This window comes from Heteronotia binoei, chromosome 7 (assembly GCF_032191835.1).
Source record: "Heteronotia binoei isolate CCM8104 ecotype False Entrance Well chromosome 7, APGP_CSIRO_Hbin_v1, whole genome shotgun sequence".
Classification (NCBI taxonomy): domain Eukaryota; kingdom Metazoa; phylum Chordata; class Lepidosauria; order Squamata; family Gekkonidae; genus Heteronotia; species Heteronotia binoei.
In genome coordinates this window covers 51,616,710-51,635,347 of record NC_083229.1, presented here as the reverse complement: position 1 = coordinate 51,635,347, position 18,638 = coordinate 51,616,710, and the positions used below count along the sequence as shown (strand labels likewise).

The following is an 18,638-nucleotide window of genomic DNA, read 5'->3' as shown; positions in this document are numbered from 1 at the left end:
TGGATGGATGAGAATTGAGGAGGTTTTGTTGATTGCAAGGGTTTAATGTTGCATTTCAGAATCTGATGTGGTTTAGCCTTCCTTCCATTAACTGGAAAACCCCTGAGGTTTTACAATTATTTCTTAAAGATAATACATTTAAGATTGCATTGGTAGGCTGGAGAAAAGTCATATAGGCAAGAAGGGAAGCCCTTAATAACTCTTGAGATTCAGACATGTTCAGCAGTTAGATTGGCTCTGACTTCACCAAGGGTCGACAATGTGTCATTTCCATGAAGCCAAATTGCCCTCTGCCTATATGATATTAATGTGCAAATCAATATTTCAGGGATTAAATTTCCCTTCTTCATTTTTTATGGTTTCTACCTCAATAAGTCTCAAGTCTATTAGAAGAGGCTGGATGATTTAAAATCTTTCACTGCAGAATGGCTTGTTGTAGCCTTGTTTCACAGAACATTTTTGGATTTTCATTCTAAAAGACGTAAGGCATTGCAAAGAAGTTGGTAGTCAATGTAGGGGCATGCACAATACTATAAAGCCTTTTTCAATTTAGAGCTGAAAGGTATTGAATATACACACTATATACATTGTATTGCTTTAAAATATTGTATTAATCACCTATTGACTTATTTTGTAATCAAGTGAACTTGTTAGTGATTTATTAGGATTTTTGTGATTTTTATTAAAAAGCATGCAGAATTTATTGCAGTAAGTTTGTTTGAGCTTGTATTTGAAGAACATCTAAAAATAAACATTTCCACCAAATTAATGTAAGTTATGTAAAAAGTCTACTGTTAAGTCTGAGTGATATTGGTTGAGTCATATGAATGAAGGAAGGGACTTTTATTAAGGTTTTATTCTTTCCAAGTGGATGTGCATTCCTAGTACTTTTAAAAATGTGGTGATCTGAATATTTAAGGTTAATTTTAATGTGAAAATCCTAGATCAAGGGGGAAACAATACATATCAGAGAATGTAGGTCGCTTATCAGTTGTGACTTTATCATTTTGGGAAGGCCTTACTGTCTCTCATTTGATGGTGTTTTATAGGCTAAGACCATCTGGACCAAGTTCCGCACAGCTGCATGGATTTTGTATGTGATAGAGCATTTTTTCCATTCAGTGTGAAATGTTCCTTCCTAAAAATGTACACCAGACTTGCTTAATTTAGTCTGCTAAAAGAAATGTACATGTAAAGACAAAAGGTTCTTTAATATCTGCAAGCTGTTTGTTTTCCTTCAAGATACTAGTCTGTTTGAGTTTGAAAAGTCATATTTATTTAGGAGATGATTCTAAGGTGTGCTATTAAAATAATATGATTTTTTGGGGTCTGTGCTGATTCTTTTTCTGCTGCTTGCCTGTCAAAACACAGTTAATCTATTCTTATTTACAATTAATCTCAATAAAATTAATCTTAACTGTGCCTTAGTCAGTGGCTTAAAATATCTAATTATATTCAATTAACTGCTGTCATAGTAATTAACACTGCTTAATTGCTTCAGCATATATTTATGTAAAGCTCATTAGTTCCTGGCTGCTCTTTTTTCAATCTTCTCATTCCTCTTTTTATTGCTGTCACAGCAGTGACATCAAACCCAGGCTGGTGTGTGTGTGTGTGTGTGGGGAGGGGGTGGTTTTTGACATTTTTTACAATTTGGAACTTTCGCTAGATGGCAATAAGAATAAATGATTTCTTAACATTATTTTAGCTTAATTGTGAAAGATTTCATATGTAGAAAAAGAAATGTCAGTGCTGAGTCTTTAAATGTATATGTGCCAGTATATTTTATTATCTTATTCCAGTATATCTTATTTTATAGCTTTGTTGATTTAAATATGAGAATACAGGTTAAGCTTTGTATTTATAAATGAAGAGCTTTCCTGTATCTGCCTTGGGGCTGTATCCACAAGGCAGGGCTTCCCTATTCTTAGATAATTCAAAGGGTTAAAAACTTGGCCCAGGCTCAAATTGCAAAGTGCCCAGGGAAGGTGCATGTGAATATGTACAGATTTCATGTAATTAGTGCTTAATTATATTAACATATGCAAATTGTCAACTTAGGAACTTGTTGAGCTGGCAAAGATCAGCCTGGCACAATTGCAGTATTGTTCTCACACAATAATGGATTTCAAGTTGGATTGTGGAAACACATAACTAGCTATCTAATTTAACTCATACCATGGTGAAATTTCATTAGTCTCCATGGAGACTGGTTTAATTGTGCTGACTAATGTTCTGGGCTGCAGAATGTCCTAAAAAGAAAGTGTTGTTTGCCTAATCCACCTTTCAATGACACTTGTTTGTACATGTTTCCTTTGTGTGACAATTTGCATATGCAAATAAATACTTTCTCAACCTCCATTTGTCATGGCTGTTCATTACCCATGAAGAGGACATTGTTACCAGGCTGTTACTGAGTCTCCCAAGACAGGATAGTGTCAACCAGTCCAGCCACATTCTTTCATAATTTGTTTCTGATTAATAGACCAGAGTGAGGCTCTTTCTGTTCAGGCCTCTGCAAAGGGAAGGTCAGTTCTGTCACTGAAAGGAGTTTCCGCAGCAACTGAAGTCCCCCCCCCCTCTCCTCTCCTCCCCTCTTCCCTTTTTCTTCTTTGGCTTAACAGAATCATATTTAAAATAATGTATTCTTGCTCTAAGGAAAACTTCCTCTAATAATCTTTAGTTTCCTAAAGCAAAAGATAGAAAAACAAAAGAGATTCAGGTTTTGGAATATTAATCCTGTTTTTGACAGAAAGGTAAACTGATATAATTGCTTTTCAGTGGAAGGAATGGGGGTTTATACAAGTGTGAAAGCATCGGAAAGGATTAGCATTTTTTTGCATAATGAAAAGCTCTGCTGAATAGGGTACTGAATGGTTGACTGAATGACTAAGATGAAAGGAAGATGAAAATGCAAGCTTCTCTTTCTTTATGCCTCTGCTCAGCTCTCCCTAAAGTTATGTTTGTCCAAGACTTGAGAAAACAAGCAGAAGCTCAGATTTCAGCAACTTTATAAGATGTCTTCAATTTCTATCATCATGCTAATGAATATGTATGATAACGGTACAGCCAGAAGATGATAGACACAGGTTTGTATGTAGTAGATATATTACAGGATAATCAAATATTGACTTCCAATGCTTTGCTTGTGGGAATGGGGGCAAAGGTAAAAAAATAATCACTGGGTTTCTTACAACAAAATGCAAATCAAGTTTGCTACTCATAGGTATAGATAAAGAGGTGTGATTGGTTATGCTTTTTGGAAATAATAAATTTTGGCTGTGTGTGAATCATGTAAAGATATTAGTAATCATTTCTAGGATGCAGTACTGTCTTTGCTCTGTATTGGCTTTGACAATAGCTATAATATCATTGGGGGTAGAAATTACCAAGTAAGGAAATTTATTCTTAGTGTGCTTAGAATTCAGTTTTTGTTATGTTTGCAGTAGGCTCGTAAGTCATGTCACTAAGGACCCGGCACCTATTTCTGTCCTACCAAAGTCAGTGATAAAATATCTATTGACTTAAATGGCACCAGGAGGAGGCCTAAAGCTGTGACTGTAATTGGTTAGCTGTTGACAATGTGATCTGTGCTTCTAATTATGTGCTCTCAACAGTAACCAGAACAGTTAAAATACCCTCCATGTTGAAAAAGTTTTTTTAACAATATATGTTACTGTGGTAGATATGTAAATCAGATTCTGTATTGTTAAATTATTATTGGTCATCTGTATGTTAAGTAGTGCCTTTTTTGTAGTTTTCAGGTAACTGTAATTGAATTTAAGGGTCATCACAGAAGAACATACAGTGCCTTGCTTTAGAGAGCTTTTTTTGTACATCCGCCATTTGAATACTGTTTGTGACTAATGGTTTGTGGAGTTGGTGCAGATATGCAAAAATAAGTAAATATAAGTTATAGGAAAATGACAGTTCAATATAGTGTCACAGTAAGAAAAAGTTTTATCTGAGACTTCAAACCTTAACACTGTAGTTTAATGTCAGATGTTCTTTATGCTTGGGGATGGTTGTTGTTAGTGTTGAAAATCCTTAAAACTTCTTTTAAAATATTGCAAGGAAGCTTTTATTTAAGAAGTTTAAAGTGAGGACCTTGTTGAGATCTTTGAAATAGAAAAATGTGTTAATTTTGAAATAAATTAACTGATATTGTTAAGCAAACAATGTGTGTTGTAACTGGCAGGTTTCCAGCCACTGCAAAACCAGATAACATATGGGTTAACGCTGGCTTATGTGATGTCTGAGTTCTTACTGAACAAGCAGAAATTCAGGCTTCTCATATACTGAGATGTAGGTTGTAATCCCATGTATACTTTTAGTGATAGTCCCATTGAACTCAGTGAAACTTACTTCTGGGTTTAGTTTCATGAGATTCTAGAAAATGAGTTACAAACAGAATATATGTTTGAATGTAGCCAGATGGAACTTAATTTGGTGCTAGTAAATAATATAGCAGAGTTACAACTGTGCTTGCTTAGAAGGCGCACTATTTTCAATATAATGTGCTTGCCTGGCTGTAAGTAGACTGTAGGTTTAATAGTATGATATCAAGGACACACACACAAGAACTAAGCAATCATTATTAAAGAAAAAAATGTATACTTCTTTTGACTGTATAAAGAAGCTTAGGATATGACCATTAACATGGATGTATTACAGTCTTCTGTAACAGGCACATTCTGTGATTTTGTTATTCCAGTGTTTTCATAAGTCCTTTTTGTTCTTCTTGCTTTAATAAGTTTGCAGTCATAAAAGTTTGGAATGCTAGAGTCTGTCTAGGGGGATATTTTTTATTTATTTTTTTGCAAGTATTCAAAGGAATTCTGTTGAGGAATGGCCAAATTGTATTTTATGAGTAAAGTAAGTTTATCATTTTAAGACACATTTATATGCATTTATCATTCTCAATTTTCAACTTAAAAATGTAAAGGAATTCATCTGTGCTCCAGTTTGTTTTTACTAATTTTTGAGAATCCCAAAACTTGTTCAAAAGTTGTTTTTTACATAGTATGCATGGCTGTCAAACTGACCTGAATGGGCTTTATGGAAGACTAGAAACTGCAAGTCAATAGTAGAAAGATTATAGGCTCAGAATGACACATGTGACTGTATCTTTAAGGACAACTCCCTTATGTGAGTTTAGAAACTAGACCCAGACAAGAAGAAAGAATGCAAGCTGGCTTTTGTACTTAGTTCTTGATGTAAATATACTGTGATGCATATTTTGCAGCTTCGTTATAACAGATACCTTACCAATCCATTATTTGATAGTCAAAGCATCATATTTTCCAGTTTGGTTCCAGCTCAGGTTCAGCTGTGACAGAGGTTTATGATTTAGTTCATTTGTCATGTCAAAGGTTTGGTATGTCTGAACTGGGTTAATTCTATCATGTAGAAAAATATACATTATTATGTGTATTTGCATATGGAATAAAATGATTAAAACCATTGTGATATTTTAATTTAATCTTGGTGCTTGATGGTTAAACATACTAGAGGCTACATGTACTGTTTGTACATATAGAGGAGGCAAATATAAAGAACACAGGGGGAAAGTGTTGATGTTGGACTCTGACGTTAGAGAGAGGGAATAGGATAAAGCATTTGTGATGGTAAAATTAAATGCTTTCTCATTCACATGCCATTCGTCACCATGTTTTCAGATTCCCTTTCTTTAATGACTTGGGAGCCCCTGTCTCAAAGCCTGGATGAAGGTACACAGTCCCATGTATTGTTTGGGACTTTTCTAGCTTAAGGGAACTGGTTTCTTAACATGCAGTTCTACCAACCTCTAGGCCAAAGATCAGAAAGAAAAGTTTCAACAACAGGTGTAAAGATCCTGCTGTATCCTATTGTTTAGCAGAAGTGTGCAGAAATGTTGTCCATTGGCCTTACTACCAGCAGGCTGCTTATCCTTGTGGTCTCTACAGGGGGACCGCAGATATCACAGGCCTTCAGCCCACAAGTACAAGAGCCAAATGTATCCCAGATACTGAACATAGCAAACTTTCTATTTATTCTGGTAAGGGCCTGTGATTATTTGTAGACAATTGATTGGTAACTTTTTAAAAATTATGTTCCAAGTCAAGTTCAGTAGAAAGTTTCAAACAGTAGTTCAGGTTGAGCTTTGATTTCTTGTGGAATGGGAGTGGGGGGAAGCTTGGTCCAGTATTTTTAGCTTTGGTTTGATTCCTTGCATCATATACTACAAATAAGACTCGTGCTTTATGTGGGGCTATGAGGATGCTGGACGCACATCTTTAATATGCAGAAATCAGAGGTACTGGAAGTATGCACTGCAAAAATGAAATAGACAAAACTCCTTGGGCAGATTCCTGGAGAGAGATAGCATAAAATGATAAAAATAAATAAATAAAGTCTCAACATGCCAAGTATATATGATGCTACAGTCTAAAATATCCATGTGAAGCTTTAAAAAAAAGAAAAATAGTTCAGTAGTAGTGTTGTTCTTTTTCTTTACCCAGTCTATGATGGAATTATATATGGAACAACAAACATGTAAACTGAAGTGGTTTGAAAGTATCATACCACATTACTTCTCACATACCAGTAGAACAGTTTTGTGAACTCAGAAGATAGTATTAGGGTCAATCAAACAGTAAGACTTTTAATCTACAGTGACATCACCTGCTGGTGATATCTTTTTTGCAATTGAAGGTAGCAGTGTAAGACTATGTTTGTTGACTTCAACAATACCCCACATTTAACTTGTGACCACCTGACTAGAGTTTCCAGGACTTTTTCCTCTCCTGATATTGGTCCTTTAAAAGGGGTCTAGCAGTAGAAATTAAAGAGGTGAAGGCTTTCCCGGCATAGAGGTAATAAAATGCGAAAAAATTTCACCTGCTAATTTCTGTATGTCAGGGTGCTGTGAAAGGAGCAGGGCAATTAAAAAAAAGCAAAACAACTCCAAACTGACAGTGCTGGTCCCCACTCTTTTCTCTTTTAATACTTAAAGACAAAAGTCTTCTCTTGTGTTTAAGGTCAAGGCACTAAAGGAGCAGAACAGCATTCCTAAGAAGAAAGCCAAACTTCTCTAGAGCTTTTCTGTATTGTTAAATCTAGGAGAAAGTGCAACCCCCCCCCCAAAAAAACCCCCAAACCTTACATTGTGTCTGCTCTCAAGAGCACATCTATCTCTGTGGTCTCGAATGGTGCTGGGCATCATGTTTTAGCCCTTCATGCCTTATTCCTTAAATTATAAGTGCCACAGATTGCAATTGGTTGTTCTTCTTCACTCTGTAGAAGAATCAGTACAATGCTGGTGTTCCTTTATTTTGAATTTTTGATCTGGCAGCTCTGATTCTAGTGTTGATGTAAGGCTCTGATTTAGAGCCTTATAGTCAAGGAATACATCATATCATGCCACATGTAAGGCTAGTGTATCCTCGATCTGTGCTGTTCAGTTTCTAATTGGCCTCTGTGCTAAGTTTTTTAATCTAGGAAGCCAGTGGGAAAGGAAGGTGGTTGGTCAATTTCTTATATAGGTGAAAAAGTAGAAGTCCAAATGCTGAATGTTGTTGATATACTTTGAGAGTATATAAACAGTGTCTGTATTTTGGAGTGAGTTCAATAAAATAAAAAATAAACACAAGAAATTAATCATTAAAAATTACATTATACTTTGAGCGTTAGTTCTAAAACAGTAGTATTGTCAAAAATCATAAATAGTTCAGAGCATCTTAGGCGTCTTCCTGTGTTTTACAATGGGTAGACCTAGCCATCATGCTGTAAATTGTATCTTCTTTACCACAGCTCTGCATGTCAGTTATTGAAACTAATGTTTTCAGGATGTTGAACTGGAGTTTAAATACAGGTGGCAGTAGTACTCTTAAAAGGATTTATCATCTTGATGTACAATAATATTCATACTTACATTTTAGGAACAGTGAAAAAGCAAGCATGTTTTGCTTTTGTAATTAAAATTCTTTCTTTAGTGATTCCTTGTTATTTATTTGGGCTATTATTGTTTTTTTTTTAGGCAGCTGATTTTCTCGGGGGGGGGGAGATGCAAAGTTTGTGTTATTTATGTACAGTTAAAATTTAAAATGGGTTAGTCTTCTTTCTGTGGAAGTGGCACAAAGGTTATCCAAAAGGTGAATACTTGAGGGGAAAATAGGGCATCCTGTATTGCTTGAAATGAAGCAGGGTGTAGATTAGGAACTGCTAAGATTTGCCAGGAATTGCTGGTCTTAGAAGCCTGTTTAAGTGCTCACTGTCAACAAGAAAATCACGGGCAGCACTTAAAGTGGCTCACCTCTGATTTATTCATAAACCTCACATGAGCACTTGGCTTTGTTCTTGCTCTGGTAAGGGGAACTGATTCCAATAAGAACAGGAATAAAGAGCTTCTTGCATGGTCCAGAAGTGAATAGCACTTTACCTCAAAGCATGACCTCTATTCCCAAGATCTGCGACGTTATAGTTGACTCTGCTTCTATGTTTATTCTCAGATAAATTGCTAGCAGAAGTTAGAAGGAATTGACTTCCCAGCTTCTAGATTCAATGAGAACTGTGTCACTGGAACTCAGGTTCTTCTGAGTGTGAAGCTCTGTGATTGTCTTTCAAAATAAGTTTCAAGTTACTGTGTATTAGAAAGGCAAAGTAAAAATCTTGTAGAAAATCCAGTTGGTTGTGAAGATTGTTTTTTTAAAGAAGCCAAGAAATGCTGTCTGGAGAGACAGAAATTCATTTGCTAATTTATTAGGCATGTTTGATAGCTGCCCTTTATTTATGCTTCTCTATAAATGGTGCACTAGTGTTCACTGTCCATCATGAGGAAGGGACCTTAGAAGACTTTCAGCTGGTATCTTTGCACTAGGGCAGAGGTTGAGTACAGTTACTTAAGCCCCCTGAGAAACATTTAGTTAATGGTAGTCATGTTCTGATCCTGTCCAAAACTGCCGTTTTCTTATTTACTGAGGCTTATTTGTAGTTACTTAAGGTTTAGTTGTTTTAAAACCAACGTGCATTTCACAACAAATTAAACAAAGAAGAGTCATATTGGAAGATAGTGATGAGAGTTAATGATATGTCTTTAGATAAAGCAGTACTTGTGTGCAATCTGATCACAGCTATCAGCTCATTTGTCATGGCTGAAGTGAAAATGTCAGGACCAATGAGTGTATGAGTGCTGAAGGGGGCGAAAGGGCTTTTGGAGACACTTTTGTGCTGTGAGTGGGCCATAGCTTAAATGCAGCTGTAGAGAAATACTAGGATTAGCTAACTTTGTGCACAAATCCCTAGCATAACAGAATTAGTTGGGAAAATGAAGTTTGTTATGTGTGTATATGGGGAGGGGACTACTTGTGTTACATAGCCTATGCTGCTGTCCCGTAACTACAATGTAATGAGGCACTTTATTAAACCAAATGTATATATATCACTTATTCTATAGCATTGTTGCTAAATTAAAACACATAGTTGCTGTGACATTATGATAAATTTAATTTTCAGTGTTCTGTTTTCAGATATATATGGATATATCTTTGGCAAGCAATGTAACAAAGAATCATCAAAATCAAATGAAACGAGGCCCGTTATTAGCACTATAACCTTCTAGGGATATTCTGGTCTCTAAATGCTTAATTCACAGTATCTAAACATTTCCACACAATATATCCATATTTCATCTGGTTCCAGTGACCCCTAGGCTTCATTTTCAATATAGTTAACTGTCTTTAAGGCTGTTTTGTAGGTGACAATGAAGAAGCCAGGTAAATTCAGCCTACTTTCCACATTATAATAAAAGGCAGGGGAAGAAGAAGCAGGAACCAATTGCAATGCCTTTTCTGATACCTTTTTGTAAAGCACTGACTAGCTCAATTTTCACTCCCTTCTTTGTGCATATTGAAGAGGCCCAATAAATTGGGTGTCTTATTTGTCAGGTCCCAAATGTGGATTCCAGTTAAGGAGGTGGTTCAGATGATCGCTGGTGATTTGTTCTGAAAACATGATAACACTGGCTTGGAGATGGTATAGCTGGTATACTTCCATATGAAATATACAGTATTGAACACATATCAGTGGTAGTTGTTAATATGCAATGGCACTTTATTCAGGGTTTCAAATTGCCATTGGCACTGTAACTGTGAAAAATTTTAACTTTTCCTCCAGCTGGGCTCTTGCTCTTTGACTATGACATGATGCAAAATTCAGTCAGTAAAACTTATATCCTCTGATGAAGTGAAGTTTTGGTTCACAAAAACTTGTGCAGCAATCAAACTGCTAGGAATTTGTAACATTTTAAAGACTTTTTGCTTTCTGCAACAGACTAACATGGTGATGAGTCTGATGCTAGGAATGTGTCTATCTATGCAGCTGCTGAAAACATAGAGGCCCTGACTGGAAAAACTGGCAGCTCTGTGAAGATGATGGTTTTCCACAAGGGGACAGGCTTGTATATTTTCCCAGTTGCTGCTATGGATGCCAACATAGTGTAGTGGTAACAGGTTTTCTACATAGCAGATTTCCTCACAGCTTTTCTGTCCCAGCAGTGGCTAATCCCCCCTACAATCAAGGGGTTTTTTTCTTTTCATTTTTTTAAAATTGCAATTGAATATCATTATGTCCCTACAACAGAATATTTGTCAAGGTCTCTGGGTGTCTAGCTTTGTTTTTTTAAATAAATATATATGCCTTATATCTCTACAACCAAAGGGGCTAGTAACATACTTCTTAAAAAAAATGAAAGCTGGGAATTCAGAAAGCTTAATATAGATTGCTATAATTTCAGTTGTTGATTCAATATTCAGTAGCTGATTGACATCCCCTCCCCCCCCCCAAAAAAAAGCTCGGCGATGGTGGTAGGGAGGAAATGGCCACTCTGGGACAGTAGCTGGAAAAATGGCTGACATGTGGCAAGACTAGGAGAATGTGAAGTTTCCTGCCAACATAGCAGCCATCCAGGCTTTACCACAGTTTTCCTTTTGGAGTGGGTTTAAATGTTATTGATTAGTGGTCAAAGCTTGCTCTAAAATTGTCTGAACTGAATGTCAAAGAGAATACTTGGTCCTATACCCATCTTGTCACAATGAGGTGGTTGGTAGCTTTTAGATAGAGCAATCTAAACTTTTTAGAAGTATAAGGGCTTTTTGTGAAATAATGTTCTCATTAAACTAAGGTTAGTGTGATTATCTGAATACAGGCCACTCTAGAGTTTATCAACCAACATCTGAAACCATGGTTCAAGTAGGTTTACTACCCATAGTTAGACTTAATTGTGGTTTTGCGCAACTTAGTTGTATACATACGCTAGCTGTTTCCTGATACTACAGCACAAAGGAAATGAAGACAGCAAACCTTGGTTTGCAAGCTGAATCCTGATTTTACATTTTATTGACTGCATTCTGAGAGCTGAATGTTCTTCATGATAGATAGCTAAAAAAAGGAAAGAAACAAGCTTTCTTATTATTATGTCTGAACTGACCTAGAGAATAGTTTGCTAGATGGTCTTAATTTGTAGTATAGGTTGTGAAGAAATGACGCATGGTGCAATATTTTATTTATTTGCAATCTTTTTGTCCTGTCTTTGCAACGCTGTAGACAGCTTCCAGTCAGACAAGACTACTGCAGTTTTTGATATTTGACAGTTGTTTTAGGTCATTGCCTAAATTAATGTCAGATGTTTTCTAAAGATTGCATGGCATTAAAACTTTATCAATTGACACTGCTTTAAGTAAGCTGTGTTAGGTGGTAGACTATTTAAGCAGAATGGATGACAGATTTGATGCAAGGGACATAGCAGAATGGGTGACAGATTTGAGACAAGGGACATAGATCTTCCTGGCAAATAACTCCCCATGAGAGGATGCCATTTGGATTTACTGCCCTTGACCAAAATTCCATAGATTGACCCTAGGGTTGCCAGGTCCATATTGGGAAATACCTGGATATTTTGGGGGTGGAGCCTGACAAAGGCAGGGTATAGGGAGGGGGGAGACTTTGATGGGGTATATACCACAGAGTCCACCTTTCAAAGTGGCCATTTTATCCAGGTGAACTGATCTCTGTCACCTGGAGATCAGTTGTAATCCCAGGAGATCCCCAGCCATCACCCGTAAACTGGCAACCCTAACTGACCCTGTTTATTAAAAGTGACTTCTGTCATGGCTGTTTCTCTAACAACTGGGCTAAGGGTCTGTTCATAGCTGAAGTAATAAGCAGTAGGGATGCAAGGCAGGCAGTCTAGCTTTTTAAATCAAGAGGATTGATTGAAGGCTTGGTTTTCAAAACAGGTAGGATTAAGGCACATACCAATTGCATGAATTTGAAAACAATGAGCATGCAACAAGACCTTGGGATCTGGCTCAATTACAGAGTTATGCCTAATCCACTATACATTTCCTTTGAGTGTATAGGCAACTAGCAGATATAAACCCCACTTGGTGCGTTTTGAGACCTGTGGAGAGTAAATGTACAAGCTGACATTGCATCTCATGCAGAAACTTGGGAGGGAAAGCCGGCATAAATGGCCTTTAAACCTCATTTCCTTCCATGATTGTTTGCATCTTTACTAGACATAAAGGGGCAAAAATTTTCTTCAGTTTATTTTATTCTTCATTTCTTTTCAGATAGTGTACTTTTTTCTTTTTGGTTGAATATACAGTGTTAAATTGAAATATCTGATACCTGTTTCCTGCTCTTTGAGTATGTGCAGTCAAAGGGACTGATTAGGTTCCCCTTCCCCACCAGACATTGAGCTGTTTTAAATGTATAATTATTGTTGCATGTCATTTGATAGCTGTACTAATTGCTGCCAACCATTGTCTGTTTGCACTTAATGCTGAAACCTGATCAACATCCTGCTTTGGTTGATGTTTGGTGGTAAACTTTAATTAACTCTTATTGCATTGAAGAAGAGCTCAGCCTCAGTGCTAACTAATCATTTACCTTCATTATGTCCTGACAGCTGCACTTGTTCCTGGTCTTAATAGATACACTAGTCAGTAAATAAACCTACAAGTCTTAAAGCTTTGAGGTTGTTCAACATTGATATTTTGTTGCTCAAAATATATAGATGATTGCCTAAAGAATTGTTTTAATTCATTTTGTATCTCTTGAAGGAAACAAAATCAGTCTAAAATTGCCTTTTCCATGTTAAGCAATTTTATTTTCATAGTAACTGTAGATTTAAGATAACTTTGCTCCTTCAACATGGTTCCTATATACATGCATCTTTTGAATCAATACAATTAAGCTTGTCTCCTGTTGGAATTCTTGTAATTATTTTTACTGAAATACTTTTCCTGTAATGTTATTGAAGTTAAAGTAATCAAGTTACTGGCAGATCATGTAAAATTCAACTCAAAATTGCTGGCTGCTTGATTTTAATTTGTCTGACATCAAGTTTGTTTGAAAAGGGATAATACGCAGTTAAACCAAGGAGCTTATAATTATGGCTGACATTTGTTTGTTTATAATGAAAACTAATTAAAGTTCATACATTTTAAAATACAAAAGTTAATTACTGAATTGCTCACTTCACTTATGCAGAGCAGTTGAATTAACTTGCACTGAAAAACATGACAAGAGGCTCTGCACAATAAAAACAAAGGTCCCAGATGATCATTGACTATCCAAACCAAATTTGCCACTAAATTATTCTAGAAAAATAGGTGGCTTATTAATGGCTAAGTTGTTTTTAAAGCATGATTCTAATGGCAGCTAAATGTTTAATATGAAACTCTATTGAATGCTGCAGTCCAGAGCACAGATGCATATATTAAGTTCTTCTAAGTCTGCTCAGTTGAGCACATCTCTTACTGACACTCGCTTCTATAGGTGAAGCACAGAATCAGATCCTGATGTTTTGTGCCTTATTTACAGCAGTGCTGCACCACAAAGGGTACTTTACGTTTCATTTTGCACTTTGCCTTCTGTAATGTACATGGAGATCTGTTATGCATACTTCATTAAATTTTTCCTGTGGTGCTGATGTATTGCTAATTAAAGCAAGAATTGAAAGGTTTGCTTAAAATCTGATCTGTTTTCAAAAAGAGAACTAGAAACTAGAAACTTTACATTAAAAATGCTGTATTTGTTTGTAGGTTAAATAAAATTTGCTAAGGATATGTACTAAACATAAACTATAGTAGTACTATGTAATAGAAGTGATCCGTATTTATTAAGTGCACTAACTATCACAAAGCATAGAATTGTTTGAAAACATTCAGTCTTGCATGTTTGGCTGGTAAATACAGGTACAAAGGTGGTGGTGTTATCTGGAACTTTATTGTGCTTTCATCCTGAACCAACTATATTTATGACAAAGACCTGCTGCATGGAATGGGATTTAACTGATAATAAATACTTAGGATAGCAACCTTGGTAAACCAACAGTGCAATCCTGCGCATACTGAATTGGGATTAAGGCCCATTGAATACAGTGGAACTTTCTTCTGAGTAAACCTGCATTGCCTTGCACTGTAGGTGACCAATGAAAACAGTAGATTTCTTGTTCTTTGTGTAAAAGAATTAAATTTATTTTTAAAACTTTTTCAGATTTCAAGGCAGTAGTCCTTTTTTGAGAGTAAATTGCATTGAACTCAATGGAACTTCTGATTTAAATGTGGCTAGAATTGGGCTACACAGTGTATAATAATCATTAATATTGGTTGGAATGAAAGAGATTAGATTGTAAAAGTTTTTACCAATGTAGGGTTTGGTATCTGAATGAACATAGCAAATATAACTAATACAGTCCTATAATGATAAATCTAGTGGATTTTCCTCTAGGGAATAAATGTCCTAATGGGAACTGTTGTTAAGCTTTTGTGTTGGGCAGGATTATTAACTTGAACTTTCAAATCTAATGGAATTTTTGGATGAAAAGGAAAAGCATGGAGTTCTTTTCAGAACATGCTTGTAAAAATGACTATAATTTACATAACCTTTCATAGACTATGTTGTGTGCATTATAATAAAGGACTTGATTGATTTGTAGATTAATATTTATTTAGTAAAGGAAAATCAAAGGGATTTAGCAATCATCATTGTAGCCCTAATCCTCCTTTGCATAGATAAGACAAAAGAAAGTGATTACTGTTTAAAGCTCACTGGGTCACTATCGTTCATATGCCTTTCTTGAAAAGAAATACATAGGCAAAAGTTGCCTTGTTATCTGCCCAGTGTTTGCGTAATTTCAATTTTTTAGTGATAGGTTAGGTAATTTGGCTTGGTTTACTATGAAACCCCAGTGCCAGGGCTTCTGGTAAAGCAACAGGAGTAAAAGAGAGTGCCTATTATTTTTCTTAACTGACATCAGCTTGAAATATTCATGATCAAAATAAGGAATAGCCAGCCACACAGTTTTTAACACTAAAACCACAGGCCGAACGTATCAAAAGTGTTTTCAAGTACAATACAAGAGGTAAGTCCACTGTTATGGAATGATTCTCAAGAGAAATCAGGCATATCCCACAGTAGCTTTGATTAGTGGTGAGTTGCTGATCTTGGCCCAAAGGGAGAGCAATTGCAGTGGATTTATGAGAACTGTGGGAGGAAAATACAGAAGAAAAGCAATGGTATTTCAGTTTTATAATTAAATTAAAAATTCCAAAGCCTGTTTTCTTGCTATCATGCGTGCTTTCCCACTGATTCTTCAGTATATAAAACAAAGAAACTATCAGCTTGAGAGAGAGGACGAGCTCATCAGTCACGAGATGTCATTATATTAGTACTATTAAAAATCTGAAAAAATAGCCTTTGAGGATGATAAAGAAGAAAGGGATGAAACAATATAGTGATTGAACAGCCAGTCAAGTATGCCATTTGCAACCTTTTCTAGCTCTCTTTTTAAAGTGCTGTTTTAAGTGCACAGTATATTTGGTTACATCCCTTTATTCAAACTTAATTACCTTCTCCCCTTTGTCGTGACATGGGTGGAAAGTTTTTGCCATGTCAGGAGAGGTCGTCACACATTCTTTTGCAGTTCTCTTCATTAATTCCTTCTTGCAGAAGCATTTTCTATCGTGCTGGGAAGGTAGAAGGGTGTAATAGAAGAGCCCTGAAACATCAGCAGGAAGCTCTAAGCTGGTTAATGCAGTATAATTGTCTGGACATAGACTGGTCTTTGTTTGTGTCGTTCACTTCGAATCAGCTGTAATTAACTCCAGAGTGTTTCCAGATTGCCAGCAAAGAAAAATTACAGCTTTTCTGTTTTAAATTGGAAAGCTCACAAAGACATTAACTATGCATATTGCTTTTACTTTGATATAGTTCTATTCTGTAAAGGAAGAAGAAAACAAAACCCTTGTTTGACTCCCTTCCCCCAACTCTGAATCCTCAAAACCATGCCATTCTAAAACTGTTTGTTTTAGGGTATGTTAAGGGTGTAATCCATAGTAGTTTTGGTCTGGGAAAAAGTATTTTCCATCTGTCTTACAACTGCTACAGTATGTTGCAGTTGTTTCAATAGTTTCTTTTGGGTTTGAGGTTTCTGATTTTGAAAACAGGTTTTAGATGGCTGTATAGAAAGCCTCATTTATGGCATCTAGGCTAGAATCCCATTGCAGAAGCACCTTGGTAAGTTTCCTTTCTGCTATGTTTTGTACAACATAGACCTATGCTGAGTTTGACTTTATTCAGAAGAGTAGAATTGTCAGCCATGCTTTTTGTACAGGTAGTTTACCTGTGTTTGAGTATTCTGAATAACCAAACTGTGAGAAAATGGCCTGTTTTTAAATCTGTTGAAGTTGTGGTCAGCCAAATGGCTACCACACCCTGTTTAAAAGGTACTGTGTACAGTACTTTATAATTATGGATTCTTGTATGGTCTAAAACGAGTGAGCTGAGTGAGCAAGTCTCCAGCTAATGCATCTAATAATACAGCACTATACACAAAAGATCTGTCAGCAACTGATGCAAAAAAGTCTACCCAAAATCTTTTTTTCTTCCCTTTTCTTCTGAATTTAACAATAAGGAATTTAAGCTTCAATGTGGCTTTAGCAACCAAAGAAAAGAAGCTCTTGGTGTCTGCATAATACCACTTTGATGGATTTTTTCATCAGCTCTCTGTACGTGGTAACAAATAAACAAGTATAATTATACTTGTGAAGGCCTATTCATTGCTTTGTCAGGATTAGATATATGTGCAGTTTTCACACTGAGCCTCTCTTTTGTCTTTGCCTAACTCACTATGACATATTGATAGAGGATTTGGGATGGGGAAAAGGCCACAGCAGAGACAGTGATGACCTTTTGGAAACTTGATATAATTCAAGGATTTTTTAAATTTATTTTCTTTCTTTAAAAAAAAAGATCTGTAACTAGTTCTCAAACTCTGATGTAAGTGACCAACTTTTAACCCATTTTTAGCAAAGTAAATAAAGAATCAAAGTCTTGTGAGATGTCTAAAGAGCAGATGGGAATAAAAACAATAGGCTAAGAAGTCTCTTGGTCTTCTTTCCCAGCACTTAGCACTGTGGCTAACCTAGCATTCCTTTCCCATTATTCTGTCCTCTTGATCTGATCACGTTCTTTTTAATCATTCCACAAACACTGTCTCACTGGACCGTAGAAGAGGGTTGGGACAATATCAATTAAAAAAACAGAGGTAAAACTGGCATTTCTGATTCTTGGTTCTAATGGGAACTCTGAATTCTAAATGCAGAGGAATTCTTCCATTGTTCAGAAAAGCACCCCCTTTTCATTAGCAAAGCTGGCTGTAGGTGGGTTTTATAATTTGGCTGAGCAGAGTTTAGAGAACAGTTTTTCCAGGAGGAATACAGAGGTTAGTAACTTAAGTTTTCTGTATATTGTTCTTTTGATCTAAAAGAAGAGTTAGATTATTCTACTCATTAGTGTTTTAGTTTTTGCCATACTATGTAGAACATCAGGTACATATTTGTGTGAACTCATCTGATAACCCTTAAATTTGGTTTTCTTGTCTATTTCTTTTGTAAGTTTTCTATGATATGAGAAGTCTTAGATTTATTACTCCTTAAAGACAAAATTGAAACTCTGTAATTTAATTTATAAAAAGGGTTAAACACTGCTTTGTTGTGCTAATAATGGGGAGGAAGAAAATAACTATTTTTGGATTAGTAGAAGCCTTTGTAGTCTGTGAGTGTGCATGCATGTTAATTACAGCCCTGAAAATAATTCTCATTTGTGTAGGTCTACAATATAAAAATAAAGCTCTTTCCTGATGCTGTACTAATAAAAGATGTACAATGTCAAGGACCTGATCCATAGTGCCAATCTATATTTAATTCTCCATCAAGACCCGCCAAGATAACACAGACCATAAGCAGATTAAATGTGAAACATTTTTGTGGTTGATATGCATCTTCCCATTGTTTCAACACTTCTGTACTTGTTCTAAAGAGTTAAATGGACATTTGTTCATACAGTTTAAATTAGAAGTCATTGCTTAGTTTAGAGGTATTACCTTGGCATCTGATTAGTGCTGAAAGCATGCACAGGCAGTTGATGTGAAATTTCTTTTAATTAGTTCTTTTAATTTGGACAGGATTTTATTGTTGCTTAGGTCTATTTGCTTTATGTTTAGTGAATTGTTGATGAATATTGTTCCCACCTATCAAATCTGCTTTTGTTAGGTGTTCTATAAGGGAAGATGTTTCTAAAAGATTGTTCAACAT

The 18,638-nt window shown here is 35.9% G+C and overlaps 1 protein-coding gene across 11 annotated transcripts in view; it reads left to right on the top strand.

Annotated features, from left to right (window-relative positions):
- ZFHX4 (zinc finger homeobox 4) overlaps window positions 1–18,638 on the top strand; it is a 286,657-nt gene that overhangs the window by 8,938 nt on the left and 259,081 nt on the right. Inside the window, exon 1 of one of the 11 annotated variants that reach the window (XM_060243614.1) lies at window positions 139–562. The exons of 8 other annotated variants lie outside the window; for them this stretch is intronic. The gene's annotated coding sequence lies outside the window, so the exon portion shown is untranslated. Of the gene's footprint in view, window positions 1–138; window positions 563–2,736; window positions 2,757–2,930; window positions 3,090–18,638 lie in introns of those variants that run through there. 2 more of the 11 variants (XM_060243612.1, XM_060243615.1) reach the window with 2 other exon arrangements.